We start from the raw sequence: 19,363 nt of genomic DNA, 5'->3' as shown, positions 1-19,363 counted from the left end.
GCCATTCTTCATCTTCCATACCATCATTGATACTATTTACAACATCTTGTGCATCAAAAAAATAAATAAAATAGCAGATGTGATTTTGTGAGCAATTGCCACCTTGAGACCATCAGCTACAACCCACCATTCAGCTTGAGAGCTTGAGAGCTTGAGGATGCTTGAAATGTTCTGCTATCTGTCATCACCACAGAGTTGGTGTTGGTTAGAATTACACAACCAGTACCAGTACCTGCTACACCACTTGCTGGGTTAAAGGAATCATCCACATAAATATGATGTTCAATTGTTTTTGTGTGAATCTCTGTGGTGATGCTCAATTCAGGCAAAGGCTCTATAGGCTTTCAGTTTTACATTCAGCCAGTTGTGAATAAACTGATCTAATAGGAGGCTTTTGACTTCATATGGGTTGATGCCGGCCAATTTGTGTACTGAGCCATACAGCTCTTGCAAAGTCACGTTGAAAGAAGAGATGCTGCCAGGATTCTATTTCCCTGCTGCAAAGAGGGCACCCTTTTTCTGCATCCGATAGAAAATGTAACTTGTCGTTTGTTTGTGTTCCTTTCCACCATGCCTTCCACATGAATATTTGGAATCCAAATGGGACCTTAGCATATTCCAGTTAATATTCAGACCAGAACTTGATGGTTCTAAAGTTCTGAAGAACTTGTACCCTTATTTGACATAGTATTTGCCTTTTTTGGATTCTTTCCATGATAGTGTATGTCGGTTGTGTAATGTGTTAGAGGGGGTCCCACTTATTTGAGTGATATGATTAATGGGCTCTTCTTTAAAAATTTGTCTCAGTATTATGGTGTTTTATTGTCCATTTTCATCCCATAGGTCTTTCACCTTGATATTATTTAAATTTATCACTAAGTTATCCTTAAATTCTGGATATCTTGGAGGTAGAGATGGGATCCAAGGACCTTGAATGTGGATTTCCTCACCATTTTTCACTTGCCAAAATAGACTCTCCCTAACAACTCAATGACATGTTTACACCAATTTTGAATTATTGGATCTCTTTTTTAATTGGAATATGGAATCATTTTTTATATATTTCTCTCTTATTACCTGGGCCCACAATTCTTGTTTTGATGAAAGTAAGCGCCAGATTTGCTTAGCAAATAGGGCTTTGTTAAACAACTCCAATCTTTTAAAACCCAGCCCTCCCTCCTTTTTCGGTTTGTATATTATTCTCCAAGGAATAGTGTGAATGCTTTTTGTGTTGTTTCCTTCCCACCATAATCTCTTCTGAATTTTCTCCAATTCTGTAATTGTTTTCTTCTTCAGGATGGTATGAGCCATGGTGTACATGGGTAAGGCTTGCAAGACCGACTAAGTTAAAGTTGTTCTACCTGCTTAGCATTTTTGCTTTCCTGGTTGCCTACTTTGTATTTACTCTGTCCAAGATATATTTTTTAATATGAGAAGGTTCTGCTTTACAAATAATTACACAATCATCCGCAAATAGAAAATGTGATATAGGTGTTCCATTTCTACATATTCTGATGCCTTGTATTTTCTTCTTATTTTTAGCTTCCATTATTAGACTGGATAAGGCTTGCATTCCAATGATGAATAGGTAAGGTGAGAGGGGATCCCTTTACCTAATTCCATTTTCTAGCACAAAAAACTCTTAGTGTTCCATTGGTTTTTAGTGAGAATTTTGGAGTAACTATGCATTTCTCTATCATTTTACACCATTGCTCAAGGAAAGCCATGCCTTTTAACATTTCTATAAGAAAATCCCTCCTTATTTTGTCATAGGCGCTAGACATGTCAATCTTCATGAAGGCCCAATCTACACCTTTCTTCTGATTTTTCATTTTATTAATAACCTCTTTAACCGTGATGATATTATCCACACTTTGTCTCCCCTTTATCAATGCAACTTCATTAGGAGCTATCAGTTTGTTTAGTTTTTGTTGCATTCTAAGCACCAAACACTTTGCTATTACTCTGCATATCACATTACAAACACTGACTGGTCTATATTGTTGAATATTTTCAGGGTGTTTGGTTTCTGGGATGTATACTAAGCTTGTCGAGTTAATCTCTACGGAAAACTCCGTTGTGTGAAAGAAGTCTCTAACCATCTTGCATACATCTTCTTTGACTATGTGCCAGTATTTCTGATAGAAGAAAGGAGGGAAATCATCTGGTTCTGGTGCAGATTGAGGATTCATAGATTTTACAATTATTTCTATCTCCTCATTTGGTGATGGAATTAATAGTTCCTTAGCCTCCTCCTTAGAGAGTTTGTTTGATACTAGATTTTGAATATTTAATTCTTCCTCTCTTGGCTCACTACTTGTGTGGATAGCGTAAGCCTTAAACTTTTCAGCTATTTCTTCCAACTGCATTATTTCCCCGTTCTCTTTTTTCAGGAATTGCAGAGAGTTTCTTATCCTCCTAAAGTTTGTCATTTGATGAAAATACCTTGTATTCTTGTCTCCCTCCTTTAACCATATGTCTCTATGGATTTGACTCTCCAAAGTTGTTCCTTCCTCAATTGCCATTTATCATAGTACTACTCCTTAATGATATAGGCCCTATCCCTCGAGGCATTGCTAGTTTCAACCCCTTCTAGTTTTTTCTGCAATCACTCCAAAATTTTCCTTGTTCCACTTCTTTAGGTGAATTTTGCATTTCTTTAGCTTTTGAGCTATTCTGTTACTTGTGCCGATTTGTTCCCATTGTTTCTCAACTATCTTATTGCATTCTTCTTCCTCAACCCATATGTATAAGAAGTGAAACTGTTTGGGTCCAGTGATGATACCTGGGTTGGTGTCTAGGACTAGGAACGCATGGTCTAAAAAAAGGTTTTTGGTAGCCGATATCCTTGCATTGGGGAAAAGGTTATGCCACCAAGGAGTTTCATAGCTTCTGTCCAGTTTTTCCTTTACCAGTTTATTTCCGTTTTGTCCATTCGACCATATGTATGTATCCCCCATGCATCATTTCAATTTCTAATAGAGAAAACGAGTTTATTAGATTTTGTATGGGTTCGGATAGTTTGTTTTTTCCTATCCTTTGATCCTGATAATCCCTGTGTTCCACTATATCATTAAGATCCCCAATCATCATCCAGTTGTGTTTCCCATTAAGGATGGATGAGAGGTTTTCCCAGAATATTGTTGTACAGTTTCGAGTTGGGTGTCCGTAGACAAGACAAATCCACCAATCTAGTTCCGATGGACCATTTCTAATGTTAAGGAATATGATTCTTTCTGTAGAGAGGATTTTCTCTACAAACATATCTTGTTTCCAACACACAATCAGCGAAACCTAGTTTACAGCTTAATTTCTCATTCTTAACAGAATCCATTTTAATTTCAGAGAGAATAGGAGATCGGGATTATGGGAATGAATGTGTTTTTTCAGAAATCGAAAGAAAGTGGGATTATTTCAACCCGTAATGTTCCAACTGAAAATTTTCATTGGGAAATGCCTACGTCTGAAATGTATAGTATAGGATTACGAGACTATGCTTCTACCTTGCTAAACAGGGACTGCCTAAACTCTCTACCGTTGCATTTGAACTTGACACAGGGAATGGCATGTAACTCACATTAGCATCTGTTCTAAGGTAGTTTCTCGGGCATTATTGAAGTCAATGACGAAAATAATTAATATACAAATATTATAGGCCTAGTATCAAGCCTAGGCCAGGGCTTATGTTTTAAGTCTGGAACCAGGCCAGGCCAGGCCCGAGCCTAGTCTATAACGCTTATTACAGGTGCTAAGTTCAACACATGATCATCCTTAATGAAAGCTCTGAGGCTTGGAACATTACAATGGGCATAAGGTTAAGTGAAGCTCCTGGGCAAATCAAGGTTCGCTTCAAGAGACTACATCCAACCCATTGAGGTGGATAATATGTTCAAGGTTGAGCGACAAACTGAAGAATGGAATTGTAGGAAGCACCATCTTCACCCTTGTGAACCATTGGTGGATTTGACTAATGAGGTTCATCAACTCACTTGCTTCATCAAACATGATGGCCCCCGCTCTGTTCAATTTAAAAAATAATAAATAATAATAATAATAATACAAATAGTAGGAGGAAATTGCCAGCAAATTTGTACTTGGGCGACATTATTGGTAGAATTATAGCATAAGAAAGAGGGAGCATTCTCAATTCATTTCATTTACTACATGATTTATAGGTTACAAATGGATCGAGGCATCTAAATTCTGATTTTGCCTCAACTGCAAGTCTCTAAGGCTGTGCTTGGTTTCAAAGCAAATAAATTTGCATTGATGCAAAATCATGACAGTGCAAGTGATTTGAGTGTAAATTCTGACTTATTTTTGTTTTAAATTTTAACTTATTTTGTTTGATTGCAATATAAATGAAGTAAATTAAGGAATAAAGCAAAATAAAGAAAAATCCAAAATAAAACTAAACAAGTATTTGCATTTTTCACATTTGCAGTCCCATGCATTTGTACTAGTGCAAATAAAATTGCACTTCAACCAAACAAAACCTAAGAGGGGAAGGATTCAGATTTAGGCCCCGTTTGGTTTGCGGGAATAGGAGTCTGCAATTGGAATCGGAATGAGCTATTCCGATTCCAACTGTTTGGTTGAGTAGAATCGGAATCCCATTCTTATTCCTGTCGGAGAATGAAATCCCATTCCTACTGAATCCAATTCTCATTCCCATTCCCATCTAAACCAAACAGACTATGTGAATAGATCATTCCAATTCCGTTTCCGAAGGATTTTGATTTTGATTTTGATTCCAATTGTGAACCAAATGGACTGTTAGAGTTGTTGGATTAGAGGGCAATGGATTCTAACTGTTTAAGCCTTATAGGGTTCAAGTTTATACTAAATTGCATGTTTTATCACCATTTCTCAAATTTAAACACCAAGACCGGTACATCCTCAATTCCTCTTCCAAATCATCTTTAGTACATTATTTTAGGCCCCACATGTCTTTTCATGTGGGCTGTCGGATTTTTAGAAGCCCGACAGCCTGTGTTTTGGTCTTTTCCCATTTGGTTGGGAAAAAATCTAATCGTCGAAAACTGCAACCCTGAAAAGATGTGAGAAACCCATTTTGGTCTATTTTCAGGAAGCTCCAAATAGAACTTTTCGCCTTTTTTTAATTTATCTTTACGTGAAAAGACGCGCCTTAACTAAACGGTCTTCAAACTGCCAACATCTTGATGCAAAAACTCATATCGTCTTTTGACTGTCAAACAAAAAGATCTTAAGACTTGCCAAATGACACCTTAATAAACGTAAAAAGATAAACTCGTAAAGTTCTAAGTCTATCAAATACCTAATTAGATTATCATATTATTGGAATGTCTGGTTTTGCATCAAGTCTTTGTTGGGTTGTCGCTAGATAGATCCCTAATCAAGGTTTCTAATTTGTTGTTATGTCAAGTTGTTTTAGGTACAAAATTACAAATCACAAACGGGTGATCTTCTTTATTTGATGTTTTCCGGTTCATTTTTGGAATTTGGGCTCCAATATTTTTTTCATTATAAAATAGTCATTGTGTTCCATTGAACGAGGAGGTTTTAGTACGCGGAAGTGGAAGAGATTTCAAAGGTGTTCTTTTAATTTGTACTCCTAGAAAGTTGTTGGCCAAGAAACAAAAGAAGAAGCCAGGGATGGAGTCTGGTGGAACCCAACCATCCCACATGTGCCACAGTTGTTTAAGTCAATTTCTGAAACCTCGATATATATATTTAAGGATTTTTCCTAAAACATGTAATTGCGAATTGTATAGGAGGATAATGCAGAGTTTTTATTCCATTTGAGTTGTTTACTCCCTGAGATCTTGTAATGGTTTTGGACATAATGTGTTAAAGTTTTGATTTAGTTGGTCTCATATAAACACTTGAACCATTGTCTCAAACTTTTTGAATTCTCAAGTTGAGGAATAAATTATAATTATTGCTTGTTGAATGAAATTTTGCGAGGGGAGAAATAATCTCACTGAACCATTTCAAAGATGTCCCGAAATTGTCAGTGGAGAGATATGTTTTTAATACACAGTTGGGATATACTGTGGGGCACCCTCTGTGGGGTGCAGATGTGAATTCGTTGATGGGGAATATGTCAGAACCGCTAGGGGAGTCCCTTAAAAAGCTAGCTTTATAGTGGTTTTGACAAATTCGATCTCCCCTTTCCCGTTGATCCTTGACCCACCGGTAACCAGTTATATACATTCTGGTGAACCAACTTACTTTGAAGAGAGGAGAACCAACATTGAACTTTTCTGAATCAGAGACCGAGTTATTTCTTGAACCTTTAGAGTTGGCTTTGGTTGGGAAGAGTGTTTATGGGAGACCTTTTAGTGACATTTGGTTGGCACTTTTCATCTTAAGGCAGCCATTGCAATCACAGCTTTGGATTCGCACCGATCTGTTATGAAAACAAAGAGGAGTTCCTTTGAGCTTGGTTGAGGGAGGTTTTTATTATCAAGGATTTTCGTTTTTGAATGGTGAAATGGATGCAAAGATTGGAGTGTTGGGTTGGGAGTCCTTTGTAGTTCCCTTGTGGATCAATTTTCTTGGATTACTGGTGAATCTCTACAGGGATTTTTTTTCCTACAATCTATTGCATAGGTTGTAGGAAGAGTTCTGAAGATGGTCACCCCACGATTGATGCACAACAACGGTTAGAGTTTGTGTTGAGTGTGATCTTCTAAAGGAAAACCCTAGTAGGGTTTGGATCGACCGGTTTGAGTAGAGATTACTACTGGTAGAAAATAATCTATGAAGAACTACTTAAATGCCACTCATTTTGTTACAAACATGGCCATATTGAGCAAGAATGCAAGATAAAAACAAAGGAGAAAAAAATTTTTGGCTCCTTCACAGTCAAATGAAAAAAAAAATGCAAAGAAAGAAAAGAAAGGAATTTCTAAGAAAGCATTCTAGCTTACAGTAAAAACATTGCTGATGATAGGTGAATGCCAATATTGTGTAGAGGAAAACCCTAAAGATCAACCCAAAGAGATTAATCTTGAGGACCAAACCGTTAATGAAGAGGTCATCCCTTAGGTTCTCATTAAATTTATCAATTCTTTTTCTTTCCATTTTTACCTACTTCCATTTTTCACATGTTTCCAAACACATTTTATCAATTATTTTTCTTTGCATTTTTACCCACTTCCATTTTTCACATGTTTCCAAATCCATTTAGGTTTGCATGTTTCCAAATACCAGTTGGCAAGGCATAAGCCCCTACCATTAGTCTTTTTCTCTCTCCTTTTTTTTTTTTGGTAAATACCAAATAGCCTACCATTAGTATACGCATGCCATATTTGGGGAACCTTAAAACTAGGGGTGTCGATTGGATTCGATTTGGTCTAATCCGATCCAGTCCAACGTGAATCCATTATAAATGGATCAGGTCCAATCCAATCTAACGAATAATTTAGACCATTTTGGACTGGTCCAATTCAATGTTCAGACCATACAATTTGTTTAAATTCATTTTAATTTAGATTGGTTTCAATCCAAACCCAGTGACACCTATATTCTTATATCAATGGACCGATTATTGGCTTAATCCAACCAAATCCAATATAAATTTATTACGGACGGACCAGATCCAATCCAATCTAATAAATATTTTGGATTGGATTGGTCCAATCCACTATGTCCTTTTGGTCCGTCCAATCCGTTCAAATTGATTTTGGACTGGATGGGGTCTAGTCCAAAATCGGTCCATTGACACCTTTACTTAAAACTCAACTAACTCGTTGGTGTGGGGTAATTAATTAAGTTGCCATAGAAGGTATAGCCAACTCGAATACATGTAAGGCTTTCCTTTCTTGGGCATGCATGCAGCTGAGACCACTTAGGCCATGTTTGGGAGTGCTTAAAAATAAGTGTTTATTCGAAAAAAAATGCTTATTTGGGTTGGAACCACACCATTAAGTACTTATTGGTGTTTGGGAAATAAGTGTCTGAAATAAGTGCATATTTTAAAAATAAGGGCTTATTTTTAAGCCTAAACTTTCAGCTTTTTTTAAGTGCTCATGCAATAAGCACTTATTCAAAATTTTTCTCTCAAAATTGTCCCTAGTAAATTTTTAGAATATCAATTACTATTACGGAAAAAACCTAAGAAAATAGATTCAAATGGCACCCAAACTGAAAGTAAAAATAGAGATAAAGAGAAACAAGCATAGAGAACACACACAGATTTACGTGGTTTAGCTTATAGCCTACGTCCATAGGCGAAGGAAGAACAGAAGTCCACTATGAAGATGGAAAATGGAGAAGAAGTACAAAGTTGTGCTCTCACAGAAAAAACCTTAAGCCCCAAATATGCCCAAAGCCTCACTCGTCTCTCACGAGACTTAGACTCTGTATACAAGAGTGAAAACCCCCGAAAATACATAACTCTTCGTATTTGGTTCGAACCTATGAGATGAATATGGATCGGGTCCATTCCGCCTTACGCGTCCACCATAAACCACTATGAAAATTTTCCTTTGGGTTTTTCTCAAATTAATTCGGAGTAGATTCATGAAAAGGGTCGCCACAAAGAATTCAAGGTACAAACATAACAAATCTCCACCTTGGCTTGAATTCTCTCAAACATCACAGAATAGTAACCTTCCTCCACCTTCTCCAGCAAAAAGCCCCAATGTGCAAACTGAAATGTTGCAAACACCAATCAAGTCTAAGCAATGCTTGAACTTAGCCATAGGAAGAGGCTTTATTAGCATATCAGCTGGGTTATTTGTAGTACCAATCTTCTTCACAATGATATCTCCTTGTTCTACAACATTACGGACAAAATGGTACCTCACATCAATGTGTTCCGTCCTCTCATGGTACATTTGATCCTTGGTCAGATGAATAGCATTCTAACTATCCAGTAGACAACAGTCACCTTTGGACCCAAACTGAGTTTACCAAACAAACCTCTCAACCAAATAGCTTCTTTAACTGCCTCAATCACTACTATATACTTTGATTCAGTAGTAGATAAAGCAACTATAGACTGTAAAGTAGCTTTCCAATTAACAGGACAACCACCAATAGAAAATACATAACCTGTGAGTGATATTCTCCTGTCAAGATCACCTACATAATCTAAATCAACATAACCCATCAAACTGCCACTGCTCCTCCCAAACTCCAAACAAGCATATGATGTTCCTTTCAAGGGGGTGTTCTTTTTTTTGGATATTGGAAGGGGGAAAGTTGATCAATGGGATTTTGGTGCCCATTGACCAAGAATCCCATGTTCATTTTTCATATTTATGTGGCGACCAGGGAAAGTTTATTTTCTTGGGTATATCTCCTAGGTGGGTAAATAACTTTTCCACCTGGGGGGAAAGTCGCCAATACTTGAATGGGACAAAAATGCCCATTTTAATAATATATTTTTATGGCTAAAATGGTAATTACCTTATTTACCCAGGAAATAAAAGAACATGGGTAAATGCACTTACCTGGGTAAGTGTTTCCTAGGAAAAACTTACCATGGTAATTGCATTTACCCGGGTAAGTAACTTACCGAAAAGCGAACGAGCCCCAAGTATCTGAGAATCCACTTCACTGCTTGCCAATGTGTCTTATTAGGACATGACATATATCTGCTCACCACACTAACTGCATGTGAAATGTCAGGTCATGTGCAAATCATGGCATACATAATACTCCCAATTGCACTAGAATAAGGGGCATGTGACATATCTTTCTTCTTCATCTGTTTGTGGTGGTAAATTTGCTGAAAGTTTGAAGTGGGCTGCAAGAGGAGTACTTACTGGTTTAGCATCTTTCATGCCAAAATACTCTAAAACCTTCTCAACATATTTCTGTTGTGTCAGATATAACTTCACTGCTTTTCGGTCCCTCTGAATCTCTATGCCAAGAATTTTCTTTGCTGCACCCAAATCTTTGATTTCAAATCACCACTCAATTGTGTTGTTAATCTGTTGATCTCAGATATTTCTCTTACTGCAATAAGCATATCATCAACATAAAGTAGCAAGTAAACAAAAGAATCATCTACAAGTTTCCTAAAATAAGCACAACTATCATACTTGGATCTAGATACCCCAAAAGCCGCCATAAAAGAGTCAAATCTTCTATACCATTGTCTAGGAGACTGTTTTAATCCATATAAGGATTTTTTTAACAAGCAAACATGGTCTTCCATCCCTTTAACAACAAAACCCCCAGGTTAATGCATATAAATATGTTCATCAAGTTCTCCAAGCAAGAAAGCAGTTTTAACATCTAACTGTTTTAATTCAAAATTATGCATAATAACCAAAGCAAAAAAAATACGAATGGAGCTATGTCTAACAATTGGTGAGATCATTAAAATCAACACTTTGTACCTAACTGTAGCCTTTTGCAACCAATCATGCCTTATATCTAGCATCCTCTACACCTGGAGTACTTTCTTTTCTTTTGAAAACCCATTTGCATCCAACAATCTTCTTTCCTTTAGGTGGTCTTACCAACTCCCAAGTCTGGTTCTTATGCAATGATTCAATCTGTTCATGCATAGTTGTCAACCACTTAGCAGAATCAGCAAATGAGATAGTTTCTGCATAAGTATTAGGTTCTGCAACATCAACATTCTCTACAACTGGCAACGCATAGGCAACCAAATCAGCATAACCATATCTTTGAGGTAGTCTAACCTCTCTCCTTATTCTACCTTTAGCAATAGAATACTGCTCTTCATCTTCTTCCTCTTGTACATGTTCTTCTATCTCAGTAGAAATGGGCACCTAGACTGATGTAAACTGAGGTGCGGAAGAACTTCTAACTTCTAACTCCACCTTCTTTCCCAAACCTTGTGTTTTATTTGCATCACAAGAAAATGAAGACTCCTTTCTTGGGTGAAGCATAGCAGATTCATCAAAAGTAACATCTCTGCTAACTATGAATTTTGGTGATTTAGGATTATGATACCACAATCTGTATCCCTTCACACCTGAAACATAACCAAGAAATATGCACTTCTTGGCCCTAGGCTCAAGCTTGCCTTCCTTTGAATCCAATACCAACGGGTATCATCCCCCCTAGAACAACGTTCTCTTTTAGGCCTTTCAACCAATTGATATGACCTCGTAGAGCGGCTTTTGCTAAAACTCGAGAAGTTTCTTGAAAACTTGCCTCGGATATGAAACTTTGAGTATTCAGAGAGGCCCTCGTTGTTCCAAATAAGACGGCTCAGTAACAAAAGGCTTCTTCTAAAGCCCGCCCCGTTCGCTCCACTCGCAACAATCCAATTAGTTCCCCAAGCAAAAAAATATTAAACATTCCATCTTTTGAAACCACAACTTTTGATCTTATTTGACGTACATTAACATGTGCAAATGCTAGACAACCAAATATTTTTAAAGTTGAATAATCAGGAGGGTTGCCAGACCATACCTCTTTTGGAGTCTTACACTCAATGATAGTAGATGGAGATCGATTTACCAGGTGACAAGCCGTATTAACTGCTTCTACCCAAAAATCCTTGGAGAGACCAGCATTTGACAACATGCATCTTGCTCTCTCTAGTAGAGTTCTGTTCATACATTCTATAACTCCATTCTATTGTGGTGTTTTGACAACAGTGCGATGCCTTACAATGCCTTCATTTTTTAAAAACTCATTAAATTCATTTTTACAAAATTCTAAGCCATTATCTATTCTTAACCGTTTGACCTGCTTTCCTGCTTGCTTTTCAAGCAAAGTTTTCCACTGTTTAAAAGTCACAAATACATCATTCTTGTGCTTTAGAAAATAAACCCATACCTTCCCGAAGTAGTCATTAATGATGGTAAGAAGATATCGAGCACCACCATTTGGTGGAACTTGTGAAGGTCCCCATAGATCTGAGTGAACATAATCCAAAGTGTCTTTCATCTTGTGAATACGTGTACTGAAACTGGTTCATTTCTACTTCCCAAAAATACAATGTTCACAAAAGTCAAGATTTCTTGTACTTTGGCTACAAAGAAAACCTCTCCTACTTAATATAGTTAGTCCATTTTCACTCATATGTCCTAACCTCATGTGCCATAACTTGGTTTGTCAGACTCAGATAGAGATGATGTAGAAATCGCAACTGAACCTATGATAGTAGTACCTTGTAACACATACAGACTTCCTGTTCTCATGCCTTTCATTACAACAAGAGCACCCTTACTGACTTTCAGAACTCCACCTTCAACTGAATATTTACACCCATCAGCATCTAGAGTGCCAAGAGATGTAAGATTTTTCTTTAAATCCGGTACATGCCGTACATCTGTTAATGTTCTCACAACACCATCATGCATTTTGATTCAAATTGTTCCTTTTCCCACAGTTTTACAGAAGACATTATTACCCATCAATACAACTCCACCATTAATAGATTCATAGGTAGAGAACTAGTCCTTATTAAGACACATATGGTAGGAACAACCCGAATCCAGAATCCATTCATCCTTGGATCTGGTTCTATCATTTCTCACTAAGAGAACATCCACATTCTCATCCTCATCCACACTAGCCTCTGCAGAGTTATTCTTTTTCTTTTCTTCATTCTGATTTTTGTTTTTCAACTTATAACATTCTGACTTAATGTGCCCTTTCTTGTGACAATAGTTATAGGTCAAGTTCTTATGTCTAGATTTTGATCTAGACTTTGGTTTACTATTTGAGCCCTTATCCTTAGACCTCCATCTTGCAAACAATCTAGAGTCTTGACTATTATTCCTATTTATAGTCAAGTCTTTATCAATCACCTCTTTAGAGAATAATGTCTTTTTAACATCCTCTACACTAATGGTATCTCTTTCATAGATGAGGGACTCTCTAAAAGACTTATATGAGGGTGGTAAAGAATAAAGTAACAAAAGGGCTTTATCTTTAGCCATCCAAAATAGGAATAATCGTTGTTTTAAGTAAAACTTAATAGCAAGAGATTTTGACAAGTATAGAGACTTCAACTATCGCCACAAACCCACAGTAGTTTTCTCATGAACAACTTCTCACAAAACTTCATTTGATAGCAGCAACTGAATCATGATTAGGGCTTTAAAATCTAACTCCTCCCATTCTTCATCACTGATAGTTGCAGGTTTCTTCTCCTTCCCGTACAAAGCTTTGTGTAGTCCGTCTTGTCCCAAGATGGCACACATCTTGACTTGCCAAATACTAAAACTGATGCTACCACTGAACTTCTCAATATCAAACTTCATTAATGACATTATAAATGCCAAACGAAAAATAGGGCTCCGATACCAGTTTGTTACGGAAAAACCCAAGAAAACAAATTCAAATGGCACCCAAACTGAAAGTAAAAATAGAGATAAAGAGAAACAAGCGCAAAGAACACACAAATTTACGTGATTCAGCTTATAGCCTACGTCCACAGGCAAAGGAGGAACAGAAATCCACTATGAAGATGGAAAAGGAGAAGAAGTACAAAGTTCCGCTCTCATAGAGAAAACCCTAGGCCCCAAATACACCCAAAGCCTCACTCATCTCTCACAAGACTTAGACTCTGTATAAAAGAGAGAAAACCCTTGAAAATACATAATTCTTCGTATTCGGTTCGGACCTATAAGATGAATATGGATCGGGTCCATACCGCCCTACATATCCACCATAACCACTATGAAAATTTGCCTTCAAGTTTTTCTCAAATTAATTTGGAGCGGATTCATGAAGCGGCTTGCCACAAAGAATTCAAGCACAAACATAACAATTACTTTTACAAAAGCACTTTTATGAATGTACTTTTATGAAAGCACTTTTATAAACGTACTTTTACATGAAAGTAAAATACTTTTATGAAAGCACTTTTATAATAAAAGTACTTTTACGAAAACACTTTTATGAAAGTACTTTTATAAATGTACTTTTATATGAAAGTATTTTTACAAAAGTACTTTTACTTTGGATTGGATATTTTGAAAATTTGAAAGAAAGTGAAAGACAAAAGAATCACAAGTGCTTATTGGAGAAAAAGACCACCAAACACCCATTATAAAATAAATGCTTATTTTTTAAAATAAACACTTAAAAAAATTGGGTGCTAAATACAAACAAATGCTTATTTAAATAAGCACTTGTTTTTAAACACTTATTTTTAACATAAACACTCCTAAAACATGGCCTTAAAAGGAGTAGTGCTTTAATCACCTGGCCAATATAATGGAGGATTGGCCGGTAAATCCTATTACCTAGATTTGGTTAGTTTATTAGATCAATTCAGACAACTTTTGTCATTGTCATCTATTAGGTTCAGAGTCCAAATGTATGTCATTGCAGTTTGTCAATTGATCCACCAAAGCATATATATGGAATCAGTCCTGAGCTAGTTGGTAGTTCCCAGGTTGTTATTTGAATCAGGTAACTATATATTGGTCTCATATATATCATATCACAAGGGATGTTCATGGCTGATGTATCCTGGATATACACATCCATAAGGCGGATCGGAGATAAGAACCACCCTTCAACCTTCATTAATTAGGCTTGCAGGTTCTGTATCACCTTTTCTTGGTCCCTGCTGGGAGAGACGGAAGGACTAGGGAGGGGAGATAGATATATAGCAGGGTACTTGATACAATGGTACACTTGAAAGAGCACACTCGGTGTATCGTTTGGTACTATTGTCAGAAATGGGCTACCAATATACAATGGAACAAGACCCTACCTTCGGTACTACTTTGTCTTGATTTTCAATTATACCATCAGACTGTAATCCGTGATCCTTCCTTCATCAACTTGTGAGTGACGAACCGATCCCTTTCACTGCTCCCATATCTGTCAACTGTTTGATCAGAATCCAAGAGAGCTCATCATGCGAATACAGGGTCGTCACTCGTCAACTTTCTCTTATTATTTCATTAATAAATAGTTGTTTAATTCATGTGTTAGCAGAGTGGGCCAAAGGACTCTGTTTGATCTGCAGTGCAGGGTGGTCCAGATCAAATGTTAGTTCTTCGTGCGTTGCAGAAAAGAACAATAGTCTTTGATGGATTGGAGTTTGGAGGTACCAACTTGTGGGGGAGTTGGTATCGCAATCCTGGACGTATCAACGTCGTGCTTCCTTGCCTTAGATAGGATCAGGACCAGAGCCATTGGACGAATCTGGTTTTAAATTATTGCAAAATTGGACATTTTTTGGAGCTCTGTGGTCTCTCCCTTGTTCTTATTCGTTTATCCCATGATTTCCAAAACTGGACCGGATGGTCGGACCAGAAAAAACCAGGAATTGGTTTGGTCAGTAAATCGCTGACCAATTCCATTTTACCCCAGAATTGTCATTTTGGCCAAAACCATTGATTTGGTCAGTAAATCGCTGACCTGGGCGGTCAAACGTTCAAACCATTCAGCGGTTTTTGGTCGTTTTTTCAGAACATGCCATCCGTTCGGTTCTAACAGTCGGACTGTTCGACCCGGGAACCAGACTCCTGAAAGGTTCATTGTCCGATTCAATTTTAAAAACCTTGATTTAGCCATCTAATTTATGCATTTTTTTATCTTTTCTAATGGACAGAGTCCATGGTCCAAGACCACCTTTGTATTAAATGCATGGAAGTGCAAATAGGAAGAATAAATTCTAATTTAAAAGGTGAAAGGATTAGCTGAATGCAATAGCTGTTCACCCGGCTGTGGACTGTTAATCCTTTTTCATATAGAAGATAATGAAGATAGGAGCTAGGTTTATTTGTTTAGGATAGTGGGATAGGAATCAAGATGATGTAGCATTGAGGTAGTAGGAAGGTGGCGCAAACTTGCATATATGGTTAATGAATGCAAATAAGTCAACAAAAAAGTACAAATTTTGAATCATATATATAAGGGTACAAATCATCATTGAGAAGTGAAAAAAGGTGCAAAGTTTGTATATAATTCAGATTTACAATGCAAACAACCAGAGCCAAAGGGACTATTCTCACTGTACAAATATAATTATATGTAGTTCCGTTTGGAAGGGCCTAATAAGCTTTGGTCGAAATGCTTTAGCTGAGCTTATTCCAAGAAGCCAAGCTTTAACAAAGGAGTGCCATGTAATTGAAAGATAATTAGGTGGACTGCATCTCACAATGCCAAAATGTCTGTGTGAATGAAAACTGAAAACCCTCTTTAGGCCCTCCAGATTTTTCACCAAACATTATTTATAGGATTTCCAAGTGGATTCCACTTCGAAAAGCCAGAAACAGGAGAGTTTGGACTCTCCTGCTCTTTCACCAAACATTGCTTGTAGGCTTTTCAAAAGGGTCCTACCTTATAAAGCCAAAAGCAGAAATATTGTGAAAGTAATCCTCCCAAACAGGCAGTCATACTAGCCAGAACCTTTCAGTGTCTCCTGTGAATCTGGGAAACATAGCTAGCTAGTTACTTGCCAAAGACTGTTTTATGGGTCTGGTAGACCCGATCGAACCCATGATTCTACCTTCCACAAAAAGTTCTGTGCATGCTTCTGTCTAAGGCTCTGTAATTTACGTGTGTTTGTCTTTCTTCAAGGTTGTTGAAACAAAGTAAGACAAGAAAGCACGGGGACAAACACACATATACACACGTAAGCCATCATTCGTATGAGTCAAAAACAAGGAAATTGATGCTTCCAATTGAACCATGAGATACCCATATGGCCATTAATGGGCAATGTGGCTGTAGATGTTGACACAACCCTGTTGGCTGTTGAGCACAAATCACAATATGGCAGAACTTAAGCAAGCAACAGTACTAATTAAAGCTAATGAATAGGATTATAGTGGTATTAAGACTTAAGACCAAGCTTTAGTTATCAGTTTGGCTCTTTTGAGGCTTAACAATGCTGGTTCTAGTAGTTTCCAACCGTGGCGCTGGTGTCTCTTGTGGCAATTTTCCGTTCATACTCTTCCCAAAGGTACTAGCATTTCTTGGAAAAATAACACTTTTCCAAATATAAAACATGCATCCAGAGAGAAACCATAAAGAATACATACCCAAATAAACATAGTCATGAAGAAAATTTGATTTGGAAGAAAACACACAGTGACACAGACACTCCCTTAGGTTTTCCTAATGACCATGAGCTAGCCGAGTTAATCCAACTCTCAAGTAGGAACAAAGATTTACCTTCAGAGTTCAGCCTTCTCACAGCTGCACCTTTACTCACTAACCTTAGGACACTCTCTAATTCAACTTTTTTTTTTCTGAGAAGTCATAATCCTAGTCTAGTAGGAAGCAATTGGGAGAGGGGGGGAGGGGGTAACTCAATCTCACCCCTGGTTCAATTATATTAATTGTACCTTTTAGCTCTTTAGTTAGTGACCCTGAAGGACAGAGATTTGATTAATTTACTCAAGTGTACAATCTTGTTAGTTTAGGAAATGCACCCCACCTCCCAAAACCGAGTTGTGACAATACTTATGTGATGGATAAGATGGAAGAAAATTCTTATAGAAAAAAGAGAGGCCTAGAGATGTTTTAGAAAAGCCAAAAGCAAACATTTTTCTCAGAGGAATCACTTCTGATCTTTATTGGTCCTTCTCATTCCTACCCCAATCTCTTGGTATATCTATTTTTCTTTTTGGTTTCTTGCACTGAAATCATTTCTTAATTACCTCTCTATATATCTCTACACACACACACAGAAAGAAAGACGAATTGCTTCACCAAATGAACGTATCAAGACAATAAAAAGCTTTCCCAGATAAGACATTAAAACAAAAGGTTGGAATGCAAGATTTGATGAATAAAGTTCAACCATCCTTCTTTAATTTACATCATCTATGATATATAATTAAACGTACTCACCGTCGGGCGTCGGGAATATTAATTCTAGTACCGGACAAAGCAAGTAGCAAAGTTAGTTCATTATATATCTACCAGGGTTGTGCTACTCTTGGCTGAGAAGCCTTACCAGAAGCAGAAGAAGAGGAAGACAATATCTTCTTGAGAATATGAAGGATGGAACGTGCGATATGAAGTGCTGGGTCAGCATTTGCTGTCTCTCTAAACATGGTATGGACCCTCAAAGCAACCTCCACGCCCACACCGAGCCTGGCTTGTTCATCCTTGATGGCTTCCTCACATAGGCCGCACACCCATATCCCACAGAACCTCTCCTTCACCCACCCTATATAGCCCACTGTGCATTCCTCCCACATCCCACAGCACCCACACTGTGCCTTCTTCACCACCTCACTACTAGTCATTTCTTCTTCGATCTTCTTCATTCCTTCCTTAATTTCTGTACCTACCACTCTTTTAGGTGAAGAAGTGGCCTATCTTTTGGACTTCTGAGCTCTGACTTCAGGATTCGGATTAGACCCTTAACGCTCTCCAAGTGAATCCCTTGTGTGAATAAAAAGAGAATGAAGCAGCGCAGCATTTGTTGAGAGAGAGAGAGAGAGAGAGGGCTTTGTGGATCTTTTTATATTTCTTGTTGCTTGTATAATATATACAATATAGACTTCTAGTTTTGGTTTCTCGTGTATAGAAGTGTTAAAGAAGTAAGAAAGACCAAAAACTATAACACATTAGATAGAGAAAGCTCCAAAAATGTTCTGCAAATTGACATAAGTCACCCTTCACTTGTAAAAGTCGGCCTCTAGGTTTACAAATTATAATGACTATAATTTCCCAAATTAATGATAGTACTACAATAATTCAAGAAGCATGTGGCACGGGCAATTTTGTCATATTTCAAACGATGATTCACCTAATCACATGTGAGAGAGAGAGACTCCTCTTAAGGGTTAGTTTGGTATCTGACACTGTGGATAGCGACTTATAAAGTAGAAATGCTAGCTCCATGGCTATGGATAAGCATACAGTATTCTATGCCAGAGACAGCAGAACTTTAACAATAGACCATGGTGGTCCAAGCCAATAACCGAGGCTGATGGTGAGATTAACAACAAAGCATCGATGGATTCTAGCTGTTCATTTCAGAAATGAAAATTTTGTTATTGGAACTTTGGAATCGGAATTAGAATTGTCTATTGTCATAATCTGTTTAGTTCAGACAGAAATCGAAATAAGAATTAGAATCAGCTGAAATGAGATTTTATTCTAAAAGAAAGGAGAGGGAATAACCATTTCTCAAATGGGGAAATGCCATTCTACCAGAAATGGGAATAGAATTCCAATTTTACCCAGCCAAACAGTTGGAATAGGAATGAACCATTCCCATTCTGATTTCAAACCCCTATTCCTGTAAATCAAACGGGACCTAAATAAAAGATATAATCTATAGTTTGATACTCTCTCTTTCTTTGTTGGGACAGGTAAGCTATATGAAGCATTATATATGAACCAAGTAGATTCAGAATTTTATATGTTAAAGATGAAGAATGGTTGGTGTTTTGGTTGTCACACAACAAATTAATGGTTTAAATGTTTAATTGAAGAAATCAATGTGTGATAC

The sequence above is a fragment of the Nelumbo nucifera genome, chromosome 3 (genome assembly GCF_055504915.1).
Source record: "Nelumbo nucifera cultivar China Antique chromosome 3, China Antique-T2T, whole genome shotgun sequence".
Classification (NCBI taxonomy): Eukaryota; Viridiplantae; Streptophyta; class Magnoliopsida; order Proteales; family Nelumbonaceae; genus Nelumbo; species Nelumbo nucifera.
Note: the sequence above shows the minus strand (reverse complement) of the source record.